Raw genomic sequence first — 18,184 nt, forward strand, 5'->3', positions numbered from 1 at the left:
CGATCTCCGTTACAGTGAGGTAAACCAAAAGTCACTGCATTGACAAGAGGTAAATTAGGCCACTGTAACTGAAATCAGAATCTGGTTTCTGGTTATTCCATCGCAAAGAGCTTGTGAATGTTGCAAAAGGGCGGCTCCACAGGGAAAGGCGGTTTTTCAGTGATGCACGTCTCTGTAGCTGTGCGTTGGCTCTGTATCATCGAGTATGGGGAACGTCAGGCTCAGATTCTTGCTAGCTGCTGAAGTCAGGAGTAAAACTGACCACCCTGCATTCCGCTTTATCTGCTTAATAAGCTAATTTTTAATGAGGCTGAAGATAAATGAACAAATGCTTATAAAAATAGCCCTTACAAACACAGAAACTTTTGCTGCAGTTTATTAACAACTGTACACAGAAGACCTGAGGATTATCCTTCATTTCAGTGCCTATTGGCGGTGTAAGTTATAGTTCACTCAACAGCATAGAAACCATTTGCGAACCATTATCAAACACCAATACCTGTATTTTTTTCTAATGTTGATGTAATAATCACTGCTTATATTAGTTCACAAGTACCTAAAACAGGTTTGCTTACTGAGCAGCTGTGAATGGTGCCTAATTTTTCACAGGATGGGAATAGTTTGAGCTGAGAGTTTCGACAGAGTAGAATAAAGCAGAAACGGAGAAGTTTGCTTTCTTTCACGGCTTTTCCCTTTTTCCTCCAAAATTATTCTATCACATTGACACTTTCTAAAACTCTTGCAGGGGAAAAGAAATTGTATTTCTAAGTTGTCTGATCCAGCTAGGATGTGCTAACAAAAGAACTTTATGTTGGCTTGATTTTAAGAGTTCGTCGATACCTTTAAAAATACCCTAGTGCAGACAAAGCTTGGAGCAGTCTGGATAACTTTGAGGGCAAATTCTGACACTGTGGAAATTTATAGTTTTCATCTGGTCGCATTTGGCGCTGTACTTCTGGCTATGTGCCTAACAAAGTTTTGGTGTTAGGGTCCTATAAGCAATTGCCATCATTTGATCTAGAAATGGCTGAATTTCAGCAGCTGTTGAATTGGTTCCTAGATGGCGTGTCGTTTGTGGCTCAGTTTTTGTAAAGTGATTTGTAGCCAGCAGGGTCCCAAAATGCATGTTCCAATTACACTTTCTTACTGAATGTAGCCACTAGAAACTACCTGACTTGGGCAAAGCATTTGTAGTTTAATTCCCAGTCTGAGGTGAGGAAGTATGATTTCAGAACCATCCTTCGCAGAAAGTATCTAGGATGAATTTTAAAATTACATTAAGCTTTTAAGCAATCTCGCTAATTAATTTCCTCCCAAAATCATAAGCCACGCACCGGTCAACAAATGGCAAGAATGTACACTACACTGTGAAAGTGCTGTCTAGGTGGGCTTTGACATCAACACGTTCCCGACTTGTTTATTGGAGTTTCCCATCATAATCACATGAAATAGCTAACACATGGCCAGCATGAGCTGCTGAGTGATGCTGGGTGAAATCTAAAATCTGGATTTCATGGTTTTGAAGCTACGAGTTGCCAGGATGAGCCTGCCAGAGAGACCACCTCTCGCTGTGCCCCACGGCGCGGGTACTTGAGGTGAGCTCTGCTTGTGCAGATGAGAAGTGGTGGCCAGGAGGGCGCAGTTTGAGAGAGATTCGTCACTGCAGGGTTTTCTTCCTCCATCAGCTCAAATAGCACCATTCAGGAATACCTGTCCCCAAGCACTGCAGAACTCGCCCTTTCCTCTGCTCATCGGGAAATGAGGCAGCAGGAGGGAGGGGAGGGATGAAGAGGAGTGTGGGATGTTTGGACTACACAGAAGCACCGAGCATTTAAGCTGCTGGATTTTCTAGTGGGGACCAGTTGATCATGAAAATTGTATGGCTATGCTTAGAAAGCTTTGCTCTTGTATGAGAGCTCATACTTCTGGTATGAGAGCTTCATACTTCGCTGAGTAGTATGCAGAAGAGTGAAGTAGGGAAGGGGAAAAATGGCCCAAAATGTTTGCATTAAGACGGAGCACGAAACCTCTGTATCTTCCGTGGTAACATACAATCCCATACAAAACCAACCCAAACACAAAATCACCTGACTTCTTGCATGGAAAACTGGGGATACACAGAATATTCATTATAACCTCCGATGAAGACTTCTTATAAACGGCGTTAACTGGAGCGTCCTTTTCCTGATGTTTCAGCACCACTGTCCTTCTAGGGCCATCGTCACTCCCAGCCCTATTGACTCTCTTAGCAAGCTGCACTAAGACTTTGAATGCTGTAAACTTTCCGAGTAACTCAGATTTTTTTTTTTCCTGGCTCCTCGCATAACTAGGTGTTCCATTTACATATGCTTGGCCTGAGAGACATTTCTGCTTCCTCTGAAGGTCAGTTCAGATAGATTTAGATGCCAGTGTTCTGCCTGTGTAGACTTGCTATGGATCCAGGAAAATGGCTCCTTAACTTTAAACAGACTTCCTCTTTGGCTTTCTGGGACGCTAAAATGCTATGACTTTTACAATACCTTGTAGAAATTCTAAGTAATGTATTCGTCTGCCGTGAGTGGTTGTACTGAGGAACAAAAACCTGCCGGGAGAGCCCTCAGTATTCTGCCTCAAAGTCAGCGTGAAGCTTTTTTCTGGAGTCCTCGTTTGTCTCCCTTCTAGCACTCCTACCATTTTACCTGCTTCAAATATCCTCAGAAATAGTAGCACTTAGCAGAGGCTGGAAAGATGTATTTTGGGCTTTAAAAAAAAGGAAATTGCCTGCCAGGCAATGACATGGTCCTTCTTCAGAATGTATCCCGTACGGCTCGCTCTTGCCAAGATCATTTAAATGTGGTAGCAGCTACAGTAGGAAACTTGCCACGCTTATAAATAAACAAAACAACTACACCACCCTACTGAGCTTGCTGAGCGTTGAGGAGCTCGGTCAAGAAGGGGTTTTGTGTCAACACTGGCAGCCAGCAGGATTTCTGAGGCAGAAAAGCAGCTTTATTTCCCTTTGGAAGCATCGACTAGTTTTGAACATTTTGTCTCTGGAATAAGGTTACCACATCTTCAGTGAAAACTTCTGTAGGAGCAATGACAGTAAATCTTGCTTTTCACTTGGAAACCACTGTGGAAACATGATCTTTGGAAACCTTTTGCTGAGAAATTGGTTTGGGATATTTTTCTTGGGTTGTTGTTGGTTTTTTGTTTGTTTTTTTTTGTTTTTTTTTCTCCCTAGCAGGTTTGTTGACTTCTTTCAAGCATTGAAGTCTTATTGTTGTCTGAAATGTTTTCAGTCTTTTGTTTTGTTTTCTATACTTTAATTAAGTGTTTTCACCCAGCCTAGTTATGTACTGAGGTCCTGGGGGAGCAGCTCTCTGCTGCTCCGTGTCAACGGGAGCCCACTGTTAGGAAGCTGACACAAAAGTTCGTTTTTCAGTCTCATAAGACCCCAAAGAAGCTGTTGCTGATTCACCTACACGTCAAAGTGACAGTCAGCCTTGTATTTCTGACTACTTCCTGGGGTTAAAAATCTGCAAAAACACATCAAATCTGAGTTGCCAGTTTTACATTTATTCCACTTTGAACATAAGGTTAGGGTCATTCGTTGAATTTTTTACTTGGACTGTATTAAACCTGTCATGCTGGCATCTCTAGGAATCAGCAAAGCTGAGACCAGGACTCTCTCAGAAGGATACAAAGTCATTAATTCACGTTTTCATTACATCTCAGCTGGAATTTTGTAATTCCTTTTATAGGCTGTAGAGTCTGTGTATGGGTAGCATCACTATCAAGGAGCTTAAACATGTATTTGATCACCTTATCTTCACACAAGACAGCAGCACGGCGCCGTTTTCGCTTGCTCTCCATCCTTAAGGTGCTGCCACCAGAACCCTCAGGGTCAAGGCACTACCTAATAACAGTAAAAGGGTGTCTTCCCTAGGGAATACTGTCACATCAGTACGGGAGATGAAGAAACTAAAGCATCCAACGTGATGCAATCATTTTGCAGGCAGAGGCTAAGCCTGACTGTGACCGGTGCAGTGAAAGGAGGGATTTCTCTTTGTCTAGCCAAACCACACAACCATAATGCAATTATCATCACCTGAGATCGCTTAGATTCTAATCCAAATTCAGGTATGTTTTGTAGCAGTGGTGGAAATCAGTTGATGTCAATACAAGGGTTTCCAAATGTCCTTTATCCTGGGAGACGCTTTCTCTCGAAGTGGTCGAAATGGTATCAAACGTAACTGAGAGGTCACCAGCTGCTTGCCACAAGGCTAACTGGAGCCTCAAAACCGAAGTATCCCAACAGCAACAGGTCTTATATTTGAAAGAGAAAAGCAAAAAAGGCTGACTGGAAGAAGGTGACTCACTTTGCTTTTATGAGACCGGGTGTAATTGATTCGTTACTGCAAGCACAGCAGCACTTCATAGGAGGGTTTGCGCTTGTTCTGCAGAGGGCTCCTGACAAGGCAGTCCGAAATACGTCTTTATGTGAGGAACTCAGTCCTGAGCTGAACGGAATGGAAAAGACTGAGCATAAGTTTGAAGAAAGGATTTCAACGGCTTGGATTTGTGACTCTCAAATATATTCTAATTACCATGCTTACAAGCAGGAAAATTGATGCGAAATGATTCAAATTTACATCCCATCTCAAGACCTGCCAATCACAGATATTTGCCACGGAGATTAAAACAAAACTTAATTTCATATGTTGCTGAGCAACCCATCAAAATTTTAAAATACTCCAAAATTTTATAAAGTTCCTGACAGTACATTTAAAGAGAAAATGAATTACTGAAAGGAGCAATATTTGCCAAATAACATTAAAATTAATAAGCAGCATTTAAGGTGAATTACTAATCTTCTCTTTTATAAACTTTTAAAAGCAAGCGAATTCCATGTGATACATTCCCTATATTTGTAAAGCATTAATGCATATTCTCAGTGGGACATTTCTCAGAATGCAAATTAGTAAAATGCTTAATATATACCTACTTAATTTATTTCCGTAGGACCATGTTCATCTTTATGTACTTAGCTGATTTTCTTTCATAATAGGTATTAGAAACATCTTTTTAATTACCATTTTGGAGCAAAAGTTGGAAGTTGGGGAAACAGTAGGAATTCAAAATGATTGTAGAGAAGACAAAAATCCCTTCAGTGAGACTTAACAGTTTAAGAAGAAAAATTTCTTTTCTGTAAGCTGAACTGTAATCCCAATAGGGAAATACAACCAGTGCTATGTAGGGTGAATTTATATATTGCAAAACAAATGCTAGCTGGCATTAAAGAAACCAGTGTAGAGGTGATAAAAATATATAGACTAAGAGCAATAAAGTATTGTCAAGAAGATGTATCTCCAATATGTACCTTATGTATTCTAAGAAGAGCATCCCATAACAAATACCTTTATTCCCAGAATTGTAATTGAGGCCACGTGATGAAACGCTGTGCCCATCCTCTTCTGAAATCTCACCTCTACTGCTACTGCTGTTGTGCCCATCAAAGTAATTTTTAACGTAAACTGGTTTTACTGTTTTTTACCTAATTAGACCTAATTAAAAGTAAACCAAGGATTCACTGTGAGACCTGGCTGATGCTACTTTACAGGAGATGTGGCTAGGACTGGCTAAAAATTCCTGAAAAAACCCTCTTTTTTCGGTGCTAAGATGGGGCTCCTTTCTTCAAAAACAACTTTTTTTGTTTTTTCTCTGACCGTTTGCTTTTTTGTCTTTATTGCTGGAAAACTGAACGTCTTAGCAAAGCGCATTGAATACATTATTTGGAAAGCAGCTGTTGCGCTTGTTTTGCCCCTCTTCCCTCCCCGCTCTCACAGTCAGTGAGAGTGTTGACACTCAGTTTGTCACCTTGAGTTATACCTTTCTCCTGAGGTCGCCCTGTCCCAGCCCACGGGAGCCCTCACAGGCCAGTGCTGAGCATGAACGTCATGCTCAAAGCAGAGCCCCTGGGAGCGAGACTTTTCCTCTCCGTTTTAAATGGGAAGCAGACTGAAAAGTGTATTTGAGGAATAAAGAACATCTGTCTGGGGGCTTAAGAAGGGAACTGTACTAGAGGGAGGAAAAAAAAAAAAAAAAAAAAAAAGATGATTCATTCAAAAGAAATAAAACCTCCCATCTGTCCCCCTGTGGTGGCACTTTGGCATTTTACTCAGCCTCGGTACTTGGTTCACGTACTTGGTAAAAGGTCCTCCCCCATGCAGAAATCCCTGGGGAACAGAAATCTCTATGTATTTTCTTCTAAGTCCCCAACAGCTTGTGCTTGTCGGAGGCAGTGGGAATAAAACACTGAGAGGTGTTAACTTGCGTGACCTATTGAATCCAACAGTGCATGTGTGGACGAGCGTGTTAATAAACACTGCCAAACCGAGCAGCGTTCGCACGCAGGGTCGCATGCGGGTGTCGGGCTGTGGTTTAGCAAAGTCACCGGTGTGTGATGAGTTTAACTCCTTCTAAACAAATGTGCATCCTCGTGCCTGTACCATTCAGCATCTTACCTAGATTGCTGAATAAAGCAAATATATTTATCATTTACCAACTGTAAGCGAAGCCCTGAGATCGGCACTCCTCTGGCAGCTTGCAGGAGTACTGCCCTGGGGAGGAGAGGGTGAAAAAGGAAGATAGGTAGGGGCTCCAGCCTTGTCATTATCATTAAATTTATGGATTTGAGCAGCTCATTCCAGCTGTATTATAACTTTTAGCTTCTTTAAGCCTTCTTTATTCTGTCAAATGCTAGTCTTTTCCTGTAACTTAGCTTTTGCTTACTTTGTTATCTGCCTGTTTTACAGCTTTAGTGATGGCTAGTGCCATTGGCCAGCTTGATTACTTGCTAAATCTTTTACTTTATTACTTTTTGGCTTTATTTGCCTAGGATAATTTTAAATTCCTGATACATACATTTCAATGCTGTACATGACAGTTACTCTACAAACTTGATACATTTGATCCTGTAAGTATCTTTAACTTATCTCGCAGAAATAGATATGACACTTTTTGTTTGCTTATCATTTAAATCACTGCGATGTTACAGTTACTCTAAAATTTTCTTGAGATAACGTTGGATGCTGAGAATAATTTCAGTAACGACACGGGAACAAGTGCAAATGCCCCTGAAGCATTCATTAAGGATTGCTTAAGAGTTACACTGTGCTTATGAATCCTCATGGGCTACTTTAGAAATTCTTAGATGGATTCCTTAATTCTTATGAGATTTTGCACCAAAAACAGGGCTTAAGTTGATTTTTTTTTTTTCTTTTTAGTAATTTCGTCACAGTCCAAACTTGCTGAGATAAATATCTAAGAACTAGGAAATGTTCCTTGACAGAAAAGTATCTCACCGAGTACACAGTCCTCACGGGCTGCCGGGGATCTTCAGCTGCAACAAAAGTTAAATCATTATTTAGTGATGGAAGTGAGTTATTGCTCAGGAAATAACAGCTTTCATCAAGAAATATTGTTCCTGAAAGTTCCTCCCCTCCATGTGCCAGATAATCAGGGAGCAGCATCAGGTACCAGCACATCGAGGAGGGCAAGACCAGATGATATGTAATTACTATTGATTAGTCTGTAACTGACTCTTTGGAAGTTAGATGAGATGCAGGGATGCTGAAAAATTGGTTTTCGTTCGTTGAAAGAAAACAGTTACATGTTTTTCAGCAGTGTATGGTTGCACGGGTGTCCCTGCAAGCAACTCGGGCTATTCTCTCAGGTTCCTGGGGCAATGATGGACTGCAACTGCCCTTCAGCCTGACCATTGCTCCTTGTTTATCTCTACCAAAGCCCAGCGGGCCTCGTATAGCCACCGAGTGCTCTGTGTAAGACTCTCCATGCGAGCGTGACCCTTTCTACCTCCACCAGTTATCATCTCCTCTGTTGCAAAGACTACTTGCAGGACTCTAGCCCTGGCATTTGTTTTTCTGCTGTGCTTTGTAAGCGGCGCGGGTTCTTCCACCGGCTCCCGGAGCTTCGCTTTATTGATTATTTCTGTACTCTGCTCCTCAGCATTGCCTGAATATAGCTAATCGCAATCGTAAAGAAGGCAGGTCGGGGGGATCAAACTGCATTTCGTGGAGAGGGAATTCAGGCTCCGTGAGGAGGGACTGGAAGACGGTAGCAGTGGTAGATTGATTTTTCTCCACACACATAAATAAGCCTCCCGAGTAGTAGTTGCAGCAATTGGCAGAAGTGTTGAGCTTGCCGCTTCTGCAAGGCAGAATCAGATGGATTTGACTCTGCTGTGGTGTTAATGTGATTAAAATCTTCAGATGACAGTGTCCATTGATTCGGAGCCCTGCAGAGATGTCACTGCTCGGGTATGCTTAATGAGGTCCCTGGAGAGGGAAGGAAATCAGTTAAGCCTGGTTTTCTTTCCAGTTTTGTCAATAAAAAGGACAAAGAAGTGGTTTGGGGAGCCAGGTGAGTTGTGACTAGGAAATCTGCCGACGAGAGGGAAGGGCTGAAGGGAGTGGCCCCACATCAAGGGATTTATTGCCGAGGAGGAAAAAAAGACTGATGCAACGAGCACAGTATCTGCCCTCACTTGAAAACCACAGAGCGAGCTGTCACTTTAATATACCTCATTTCCCTCCCCAAAATTTATCACACGGGAAAGAAATAACCACCCAGACGTGTATGCATATGCTTATGGGTATATAAACCTACACAAATGATATATTATTTCTTAGAGCCATGTAAAATATTTGCACAATTTTGAAATCGCTCTGAGCTGGCCTGGCTTCAGGTTTTGGTCCCAACTGAAAACTGAAATGATTTGCATTGAAAAGCTTGCTAGAGAGACATCTGGATCAGATACAGTAGAAAGGTCTGAAAAGCAGGGCGTGTGTTTGGTTCGGCGATGGGAGGTTTTTTTAGAGGTGGAAGGGGAATTCGCTCTAATTTTGCTTTGGGATTTTGATAGGACTGAACCCAAACCTCAAAGTATGAGGGAACTTACGCAAAGAAAAGCCTTCTGCCAAAAAGAGTGACAAAAACTGCAAAGATCAGCACAACTTTTGCTCACACACATGGTACGGAGACCTAGAGCACCCCATTATAAAACACTTCCAGTACTGCTGACCACCAGGTTTTAGGGTAAGTGAGTGCCACCCTGAGAGAAGCATATGTTATTCCTTATCTCCCCCTGTTCTTACCTTTTTCTTTACAATACTGTGGCTTGGACTCCACCCTGAATGGAACTCCATCACCTTCAAAGAGAGCAAGGGAGGACTCTACGGGTGAGCTGCAGGACCCATCTGTTCTCCTTCAGGAGATGGGCAGGGGGAGAGGCTGAGGAGCAGCTGGGCAGCAAGACGTTAGAAGGAAAGTTTTGCTGTCGGGGCTTGTTAAATTCTTGGTGTTCTCATGCACTTGCAGAGGTAGTAACTATTTGAGTAAGTATATTTTGGAGACCTCTAATTGTGTTATTCAGAGCAGTGGATTACATAGAGAGAATATGTAACAAGCCTATGTAATAGGAATGGTACTTAATACAGCATTGGTGTGGTTCCTGCTCCATTCTCAACCATATCCTACGTGTATTTCCGAGCTTTGAATCAGTCCTGGAATTTTCACTAGGAAGGTGATTCTACCCCTCTCCACTCTCATGAGAACCCACCTGGAGTACTGCATCCAGCTCTGGGGCCCCCAACATAAGAAGGACATGGACCTGTTGGACTGAGTCCAGAGGGGGACCACGAAGATGATCAGAGGGCTGGAGCACCTCTCCTATGAAGACAGGCTGAGAGAGTTGGGGTTGTTCAGCCTGGAGAAGAGAAGGCTCCAGGGAGACCTTATAGCAGCCTTCCAGTACTTAAAGGGGGCCTACAAGAAAGCTGGAGAGGGACTTTTTACAAGGGCATGCAGTGATAGGACGAGGGGTAACGGCTTCAAGCTGCAACAAGGTAGATTTAGATTAAATATTAGGAAGAAATTCTTTGCTGTGAGAGTGGTGAGACACTGGAACAGGTTGCCCAGAGAAGCTGTGGAGGCCCCATCCCCGGAGGTGTTCAAGGCCAGGCTGGATGGGGCTTTGAGAAACCTGGTCTGGTGGGAGGTGTCCCTGCCCATGGCAGGGGGGTTGGAACGAGATGATCTTTAAGGTCCCTTCCAGCCTAAACCATTCTATGATTCTTTGATTTTCTGTCACCCTCTAAAGGAACCATATTTGAAACAACATCCGGCAGAGAGATGCAAACCAGTGTCTTAAATGCCTTTTCAATGGCTTCCCAGAGCAGAGTAGCTGCTCTGAGTACGGTGCCACATTTTGAGCTCTGTAATGCCAAGGCTGGCTGGAAAGACTCCTGCCTTCCCTGGTCTTCATTTTCCCCGCTGTGACTGACAGCAACACAACTGTCTTGTGTAAAAAACAAGTGGAGGAGACACGCTTTCAGCTGCACCGTTCACCAGTCCAGTTAAACAGCACAGCCATGCACCCAGTCAAATCGGCACAGCTGGGGAGGCGGAGGCAGCAGCCTGCCGGCAGAGTGAGTAGCTGCAGTGCGGGAGGACCAGCGGAGCTCCTCATGGGGCGCGCAGGTACGGGACCTTCAAAGCAGAGGAGCCACAGAGATTGCCCATCGCTAGTTATCACGTATGCTTCCTCGAAGAAAATGAACGATTTCAAGTAACGCGTACCCTCAGCTGGAGAGGTAAAATTGCAAGTGGGAACAAAAACGTTAGTCATTTCAAGCTTTCATGGAGTTGGGAGGCTAAAAACATTTCTTAGTCTAAAACATTTGTGAAAATTGTGCTCTTAATTACAATAGTTTAGTCATTATGAAGAACATAGATACCTTGCGGCCTTTCAGACACATAGGCTGTGTTCTTTTTAAAGAAGGAGATTAACATTAGGTGCTCTTAAAAGACTGTTTTATGAATTTTTGAAAATGTGCTTTTAAAGGTGTTCAGTTACCATAGGAAAAAGGTACATCATGGGACCAAGGTGCTTTTTCCATAATGTGTTCTTGCTCCTCCTCATTGTGAGAGAAAAAATACTGGTCCCAAATAATTTTCTCAATAGGGTAGGCCTTGGAGGACACAGGTGCACAAGGGAGTTACTGTGCTTTCAGTTATCTGCTAGCGACTGAATTGTGGTAACTGAGCACGTGGTTGTCTAAACACGGTTACAAAGGGGTAAAATACGGCAGCGCTAACCTCCTTCTCTGATATTACAGTTTTACACTAAAACATAGTTTTACACTACAATTGCCATAGGCAGAATAAGCACATAAATAGTTACCATAGTTCATCAGCATCGGGGAAGACTCAGCAATGTGTTTTCATATTATCTGTGCCCAAAGTTAGTTTTGTTAAAGGAAAATATGGGAAAGGTGCACAGTGGCGTCATGATAGTCCTAAATCCCAAACATACAAAACCCAAGCATTGCAGTCCTCTGCAAGATTGACTTCGAAATAATGAGATTTTTTCTTTTTACAGTGAGAGTTTAGGTTTCTGGTTTTGTCCATGGTTGACTCCCTGGTTATGTCTTCAGGCTTCTTCATCATAAACTTGGATAGATAGAAGAAGTCCTTTAAAGTGAACTTCCTGCAGAATCAGTTGCTGCTGAATGGGATTAGACACCTGCACTTTCGTAGTTTTATCAACTGAGGGAATTGGTAAGGGAAATCAGGAAAGTATATTGCCATTGAATTTTCCACCTCACGAGTGTGGTTTTTTGTACTTGCCCCATGTTGTGAGGAGTTAGGCATTGAAAGCCACCCCCCACCATGGGTTCCATACCTGATTTTCTTCTGGAGTTCACTGGTGCGAGTAAGGGGATCAGCAGGGAGCATGAATACAAACCAGCCACAATAGTTAGAACAACTGCAAAAATTCCATGAGGGAGAGGAATCCAAATATTTTCTCCTATGGCAGGGTCAGCTGCTGGGGTCTGGCCCTACACAAATTCAGGGAGTGGGACGGCGGAGGGGAGATAGAAGCAGGGATGCTCTTAAAACTCACTATGGAAGTTCACGTTCTCTGTGGCTTGTGTCCATCTGTGTCAAGTCAAATCCACACTGATATTTGACTAATACGTCAAGGGAAAACAGACGGAAAAGCAAGAGTCTGCCTGAGTCTGTGGAAGGCACGTACTACTCTTATCTGGTCTTTGGCTGGGTCGGGAAGTTTGCAGCTGCTGGTGTTTCTAGGACAGCACAGCTTTGTAAACTTGCACTCTATCTCTCTGGGCGTCACTCTGTATTTTTAGGTCTTGAAAGCCTACTGCCAAAATATCAGATGTGCAGACGACAAAAATGTGACGTTAAGAGGTGTAACAACAGCTTTTATGTCTATTAACTATTTATCTTTACAGATATAGGTGTACCTTGGGTAATTAAGATGGAGGGTTTGGGACTTGAAGGTTTAGAGAGTAACTTTAAAAAGTGAAAAGAAAATCTATAGTAGGTCAAAGGTCTCTGAAGAAAATTCCTCCTACTGGAGTGTGTTTACTGTTAACTCAATAATACTGTTTTCACCGATACAGAGAGAGTTCAGACTTCTTTCTGCTTACATCAAATGGACCTCATGGGTAGGTCGCTGAACCAGAACTCGTGATGTTGCATGTCATTTCTCATCCTGGCTCAGACACAGATTTTTGACAGGACATTTAAATTTCAATTTGCCTCACCTCTCTGTCTTTGAAGTGGGTCTTACGCTTCGATACTTTACAAGGCTGTCACAAGAGTAAAGGCCGTTAAGGACTGTGAAGTATTCACAAATACGATGCTAAGGGCCTTGGAGATGCCATTGGAGATGCCAGTACGGGCAAAAGAAGTCTGAAGGAAGTTAGGTCTGAACCTGAAGAGACCCCAGCTTATGAACAGCTTTGTACTTAGCAGTTCTTCACACAGGAACAACTGACCTAACCAGTTGCTGGTCTGAATATTGTTGAGGCGTTGGTAATTCTGGGACAACCCAAACTGGAGGTGGTAGGGCACTTGGCTGTTGGAAAGCAGACAAGACCAAAATTTTGCTATGGCAACAAGAACGTCTGCTCTGTGGAGAGAATGGAGATGTCACAGGGGGATTTGATGAGGAGATGGGCGCTTCTGGGGAGATACCTGAATCAGTTCTGGGAGGTAAAACAGGGAAGTGCTTTACAAGTGTTTCGTAAGAACAGTCTTTCTGCAGGATGGTGTCTCCCTCTCTCCATCGCTAACCTTGGCTTTGTTCAGAAAGGTTGAAGGAAGATGAAACAACAGCCTAATGGCATTAATTTTCTGTGCCATTTCTTATAAAAATAACAGTTGGGCTAAGTTCATCAGCTGTAATTTGAACAAGTGTCTCTCTAGGATTTCAAGGTAACTCACTATTAAGAAGTCCTCTCTTTTAAATGCTTGTAAAATGCTTCATAAATATTACATTTAGAGTTAAGAGAGACCAAATCTGTCATCAGTACTATTCTTTTTCAAACTTTTTTATCACTTAGATGAATACCGTGTCACTGTGTATCCTTCATTGACCAAGAGACTGGTACATTTAGTTTGGAAAGTGTAACCCTCAGTTCCACAAGCCTAGCAAAATATTTTTAATAACCAGGTGTAGACTTACAAAGCTGGTTCTTCTAGTCAGTTATTAATATATATGAATATTTCATCTAGGCTGTCCTTGTGTCACATTGACCATTTAGGATGTTGGGTGCCAGGTCCTTTTCTAGGCTGCTTTTCTGTGAGATTAGAGGACATGTCATATTGCACTGACTTAGCCACAGCTCTCATTAACTCCTTGAGATCAAAATAAGAGCTATTAATTCCACGTAGGTCACTGAACAACAGCCAAATGATATCTTTCAGTCATTGCCTGCATTTCATTTGTACTTAATGATCAGTTTCTTAGTGTATGGTTTCTCACTGTACAGTAAAAATATCATGATTTTGCAATCGAAGATGAGCCTAAAGCAGCCTTATAGTTTCTACACCTGTTTAAATACAAGAAGATCCGGGATTTTATGAAACTGCATTCGAATGCAATCAAGGCAAACTAAGACAGGAGTCACATCTGAGATAAGATTACGGTAGTCTGACAACCTTTTAGTGAAACCATATATTTAAATTGTCATAGGCTTAATTAATTCCTCCTCTCTTTTGGAGAATTTATTCCATCTGGAAAATCCAACTTTTTTTTTTTAATATTACACCATCATGTATTGCACATTGCCCAGTGAAGGTAATACTGCCTGTCTCTTACCCTGCAAAGCTGGCCCGATGTGGATGAATGTGCGCATCGTTGGGAAAAAAAAAAAAAAAAAACAAACCATGAAAAGAGTTAAGAGGTGATTCATTAAAAAAAAAAAAAGCGGGGGGGGGAGGGGGAACAGCTGCAATGAAATCTAGCCAGTCCACAAACACCCAAGAGCAGCTTGGGTGTCAGAAAGCGGAGTAAAGCAAATGCAAATTCTGGTGGGTTCTGCTGCTCCTTTGCTACATTTCTGCACACATCCACCCCCCCAGAAAGGGGGTCCTGCAGGGTCCATGTTGGCTCTCTGTGGTACCTTGTGAATGTGTGCCCGTGGACTCCTTAAGTTTAAGGAAACTTAATTAGCCAGGAAACGTACTTCCCACTCGCCCTTTGCTTCCGTATGCTGGAAGGTTGGTGTGTGACGGCAGGTCTTGCCAGTCCCCTCCCCACGGTGGAATGAATGCCCTCTGAGTCAGGCAGGCTCCTGGGGAGGCTACGCTCATGGTCTTAATTCTTCTCCCAGCCTTGAAACAGTCTGGCGTGTCTACCTGCAAAACGATTTAGGAACAATAGGCTTTAAATAAGCACCCAGGCACCAGTAAAAGTCAGTAGGCTGCTGGTCCGTAATTCTGGTCGGCCCAAACCAGACCCTAATATCCTTTCCTTGTTTGACACCACCCAGATAATCGCTTTAACCTGGACATTACCTTTCATTTTGGCTCAACTTTAAAAACAAACTACCCTCACTACAGCTATACCTTAGGATAATTGGGAAAAATGCAGTTTGTTTGTTTTTTTTTACAGATTATGAGGGCAGACTCCCATAAACCTCCCACTTTAGCTACTAAAATTTTGTTTGATGCTCTTCTCTTTTTGACACAAAGGTTAGCAATTTCCCAGAGTACTCTGCTCCTGTGGGGGGGCCTGAAGCCACCGCAAAATGTAAGCACAGATTTTAGGTGGGGAGCAGGCCAACAGTTTATTAAATCTTAGAATCATAGAATTGTCTAGGTTGGAAGAGACCCTTGGGATCATCGAGTCCAACCATCTACCCTACTCTACAAAGTTCTCCCCTACACCATATCCCCCAACACCACATCTAAACGTCTCTTAAACACATCCAAGGATGGTGACTCAACCACCTCCCTGGGCAGTCTATTCCAATGCCCGACCACTCTTTCTGTGAAAAATTCTTTCCTAATGTTCAGTTTAAATCTACCCTGTTGGAGCTTGAAGCCATTCCCTCTTGTTCTGTCATTAATTACCTGTGAGAAGAGACCAGCACCAACCTCTCTACAGTGTCCTTTCAAATAGTTGTAGAGAGTGATGAGGTCTCCCCTCAGCCTCCTCCTCCTCAAACTAAACAGTCCCAGCTCCTTCAACCGCTCTTCATAAGATTTGTCTGCTAGGCCCTTCACCAGTTTCGTTGCCCTTCACTCTTCCACTGGTTTGATAGTATAATCACCGCAGCAATAGCAAAGCAGCAAGCACACTGTGATCTGACTATCTCACCTGTCTACACAGATAACAGTTTAGGTGTGTGTTCTTATAATAGTGCTGTATATATAGTGTGCGGTCACCATACAAATGCGTGTTCCCAGAACTCCTGCCCTGTTTGCTAGGCAGGACCTATCCTCGTGTGCTTCCTCCCCGGAAAGGGCCATTTCCCAACGCTGGTCTGCCAACTTTATCTGAAGTCACCAGGAAAAAAATAATTCTGTGGCAAGCTTGGAAAAAAACTCTTCCTTCTGCTGGTTTGCAAGGCAAGCGGCCCCTTCAACGCATGCATCCTCCAGAGACGTCTCACATGGCCAGAGATTACTCATATGGCCAAAGCAGAGTTTTGTGGGAGACAGATAGAGATCTCCTGCGGACAGTTTAATTTCTGATAACAAGATCCATCCGTTTCTTAAGAAAGCTGTCACCTAGCCCTGTCCCTGCTGTGTCATCCGCTTGGTGCATATCATTGATGGACTGGTACTCTGGCAGCACGTCTCATGAGACTGCAGAAGGTAAGAGCGATCGGAAAGAAGCTTACCATTACCAGGTGGAGAAAAAAAGCTCTATAAATACTTCCAAAGAACTGTAAAACAAGCCTGCCAGTCATGATGCAATGTTGCTTTGTTGCAAACTTATTTTTAGGAATTAATCAAAGAGCACAGCAAGCAAATGGCTGAAAGATGTGAGACATCCCTTCACACAGAGATGCACCCACCTCGGTACATGCTGCTTGATCATCACAGGAGTTTCTGAGTTTCTTTACTGATTTGAGGGTAACTGCCCTGTTGGGAAGTTCAGAGCTGTCTGATGAAGGTGGCTTCAGCTGCATTTCTTTTCACAAAACTCAGTTCAGAGAGTTGTTTCTCTTACAGATGCTTTCTTTGTGCATTTTCCCAGTATCGGGTCGCATTTTACGTGTTTTCTGTTGCTTGGCTGAGCACAGAAATACTCTGCTGCTCTTTTCACAGTAAGTGCTTTCTCTAGGCCTGCTCTCGGACTACCCTGTCGCTCCGACCTGTCTGACCGAGGGCTCCCTGTGCATCCCGCACTCCTGTGCCACAGCAGTAGCACCACAACTTGTTCCTCTTGTCTGAGGAACCTCGGGTTTTAAATCAGCAGGACACCGAAAGGCCGCTTGGTTGTGTTAAGAGACCAGCTCTTCAGCAGCAGAAGGGAAACTTGAGCTGACCGCTGAATTGCTCCTGCTGAACAGAACGGAAAGGTGAATGCGGTTTGATTTGTCACGAAGGAAGGTGTAGGAAGCTCCATGTTCTTCACCTGCTGACCTTGAAACAGTTCTTTCTAATTCAGAGTGCTTCCTCTGGAAATATTTTGCATGCTAAAATGAAAAAAAAAAAAAAAAAAAAAAAAAAAAACAAACGCACCAAAAAAACCCAATCAAAGAACCTGCTCCCCTTTTTTCTTGCCGTTCCGATGCAAGCAGGCTGCAGTCTGAGGGCTGTGACTCCACATGTAATGGGATCTTGGCTGCTCTCCCAGGACCGCCCTCTGTTCAATATGCCTTTTGTGGAGGAGGACCATGTGCTCTCCACCACCTCCCTGTGCTCCCGGGGCACAGACTCACCTGCTGGGACTCCCGTGAGTCGCCATGTAAGCAGGTCAGGGCAGAATTAAGATTTCTTCTCTTCTGCAGCCAAGGCCCCAGGCTGGGAGCTGGAGCTGAACCCATGGGAGCTCCGGCTGTGTGTCCGGCCAGCTGCTGCCGGACCAGCCCAGCACACCCATGGCACCTCAGAGACTGGTCAAACCAGCTGGGCGCCGGTGGTTTGGGCCAGTGTTGAAGAGCCTGTGGGCCTGGGTATGGAGAGCTCTGCTTGAAGTCCCTACCAGCCCTTAATTTTGCGCAGCACTGCTGGGTCTTGCTGGCTTCAGGCTCCCTGCTGCTCTCTGCTGGTGCTGTGTACACAGGATGGCATGCTTTTCAAAATAAAGATATTTCACTTTTGACATATAGCTTGTAGCGAACGTACTTTGCACTCACCTTAGCTGTAGTGGAGAATGTTATACCCTTCGATGCCATCTTGACCTAGTTCTGCAGATACAGTTTGCATGGTGTGTTTGGTAAGCTAAAGTGTTTTTTTAAGACACAAACCAGAGCAGAGAATTTCCACTCTGTGATTATCACAGCACTAAAATCCTTTAGGAAATGTTGCTATATTCTGTGCTGAACTGTTAATTTTTATTTTTATTTTTTTACGTGGAAGGCACATTCCCCGCTTAATTCTGCAGTGTTGATCCTGGACTGGGAGGTCCAGAGGTGTCAGGAGCCAAATGCAGTGATGCGTCTGCATAGAAAGCAGCCCTAGCAAAAATGGGCAAACAAGTACTTCACTCCCTCCTGGTAAGTAGGATGGAGGGAACAGAAGGCAGCAATAGGCTTTGGCCACTAACTCTGGCTTTGTCTTCCCACCAGCTAGAACCCCAGCCCTCAGTTTCCCTCCTTCATGCGGCATCTGACCCATGCATGGGACATGTTTT

At 43.5% G+C, this 18,184-nt stretch overlaps 1 protein-coding gene across 1 annotated transcript in view; it reads left to right on the top strand.

Annotated features, from left to right (window-relative positions):
• The window catches only part of ELOVL6 (ELOVL fatty acid elongase 6), a gene marked incomplete at its 5' end in the record, with an annotated part of 76,398 nt that overhangs the window by 51,331 nt on the left and 6,883 nt on the right, over window positions 1–18,184 (top strand). The window lies entirely within an intron of this gene.

The sequence above is a fragment of the Vanellus vanellus genome (assembly GCF_965231255.1).
Source record: "Vanellus vanellus genome assembly, chromosome: 4".
Lineage (NCBI taxonomy): Eukaryota > Metazoa > Chordata > Aves > Charadriiformes > Charadriidae > Vanellus > Vanellus vanellus.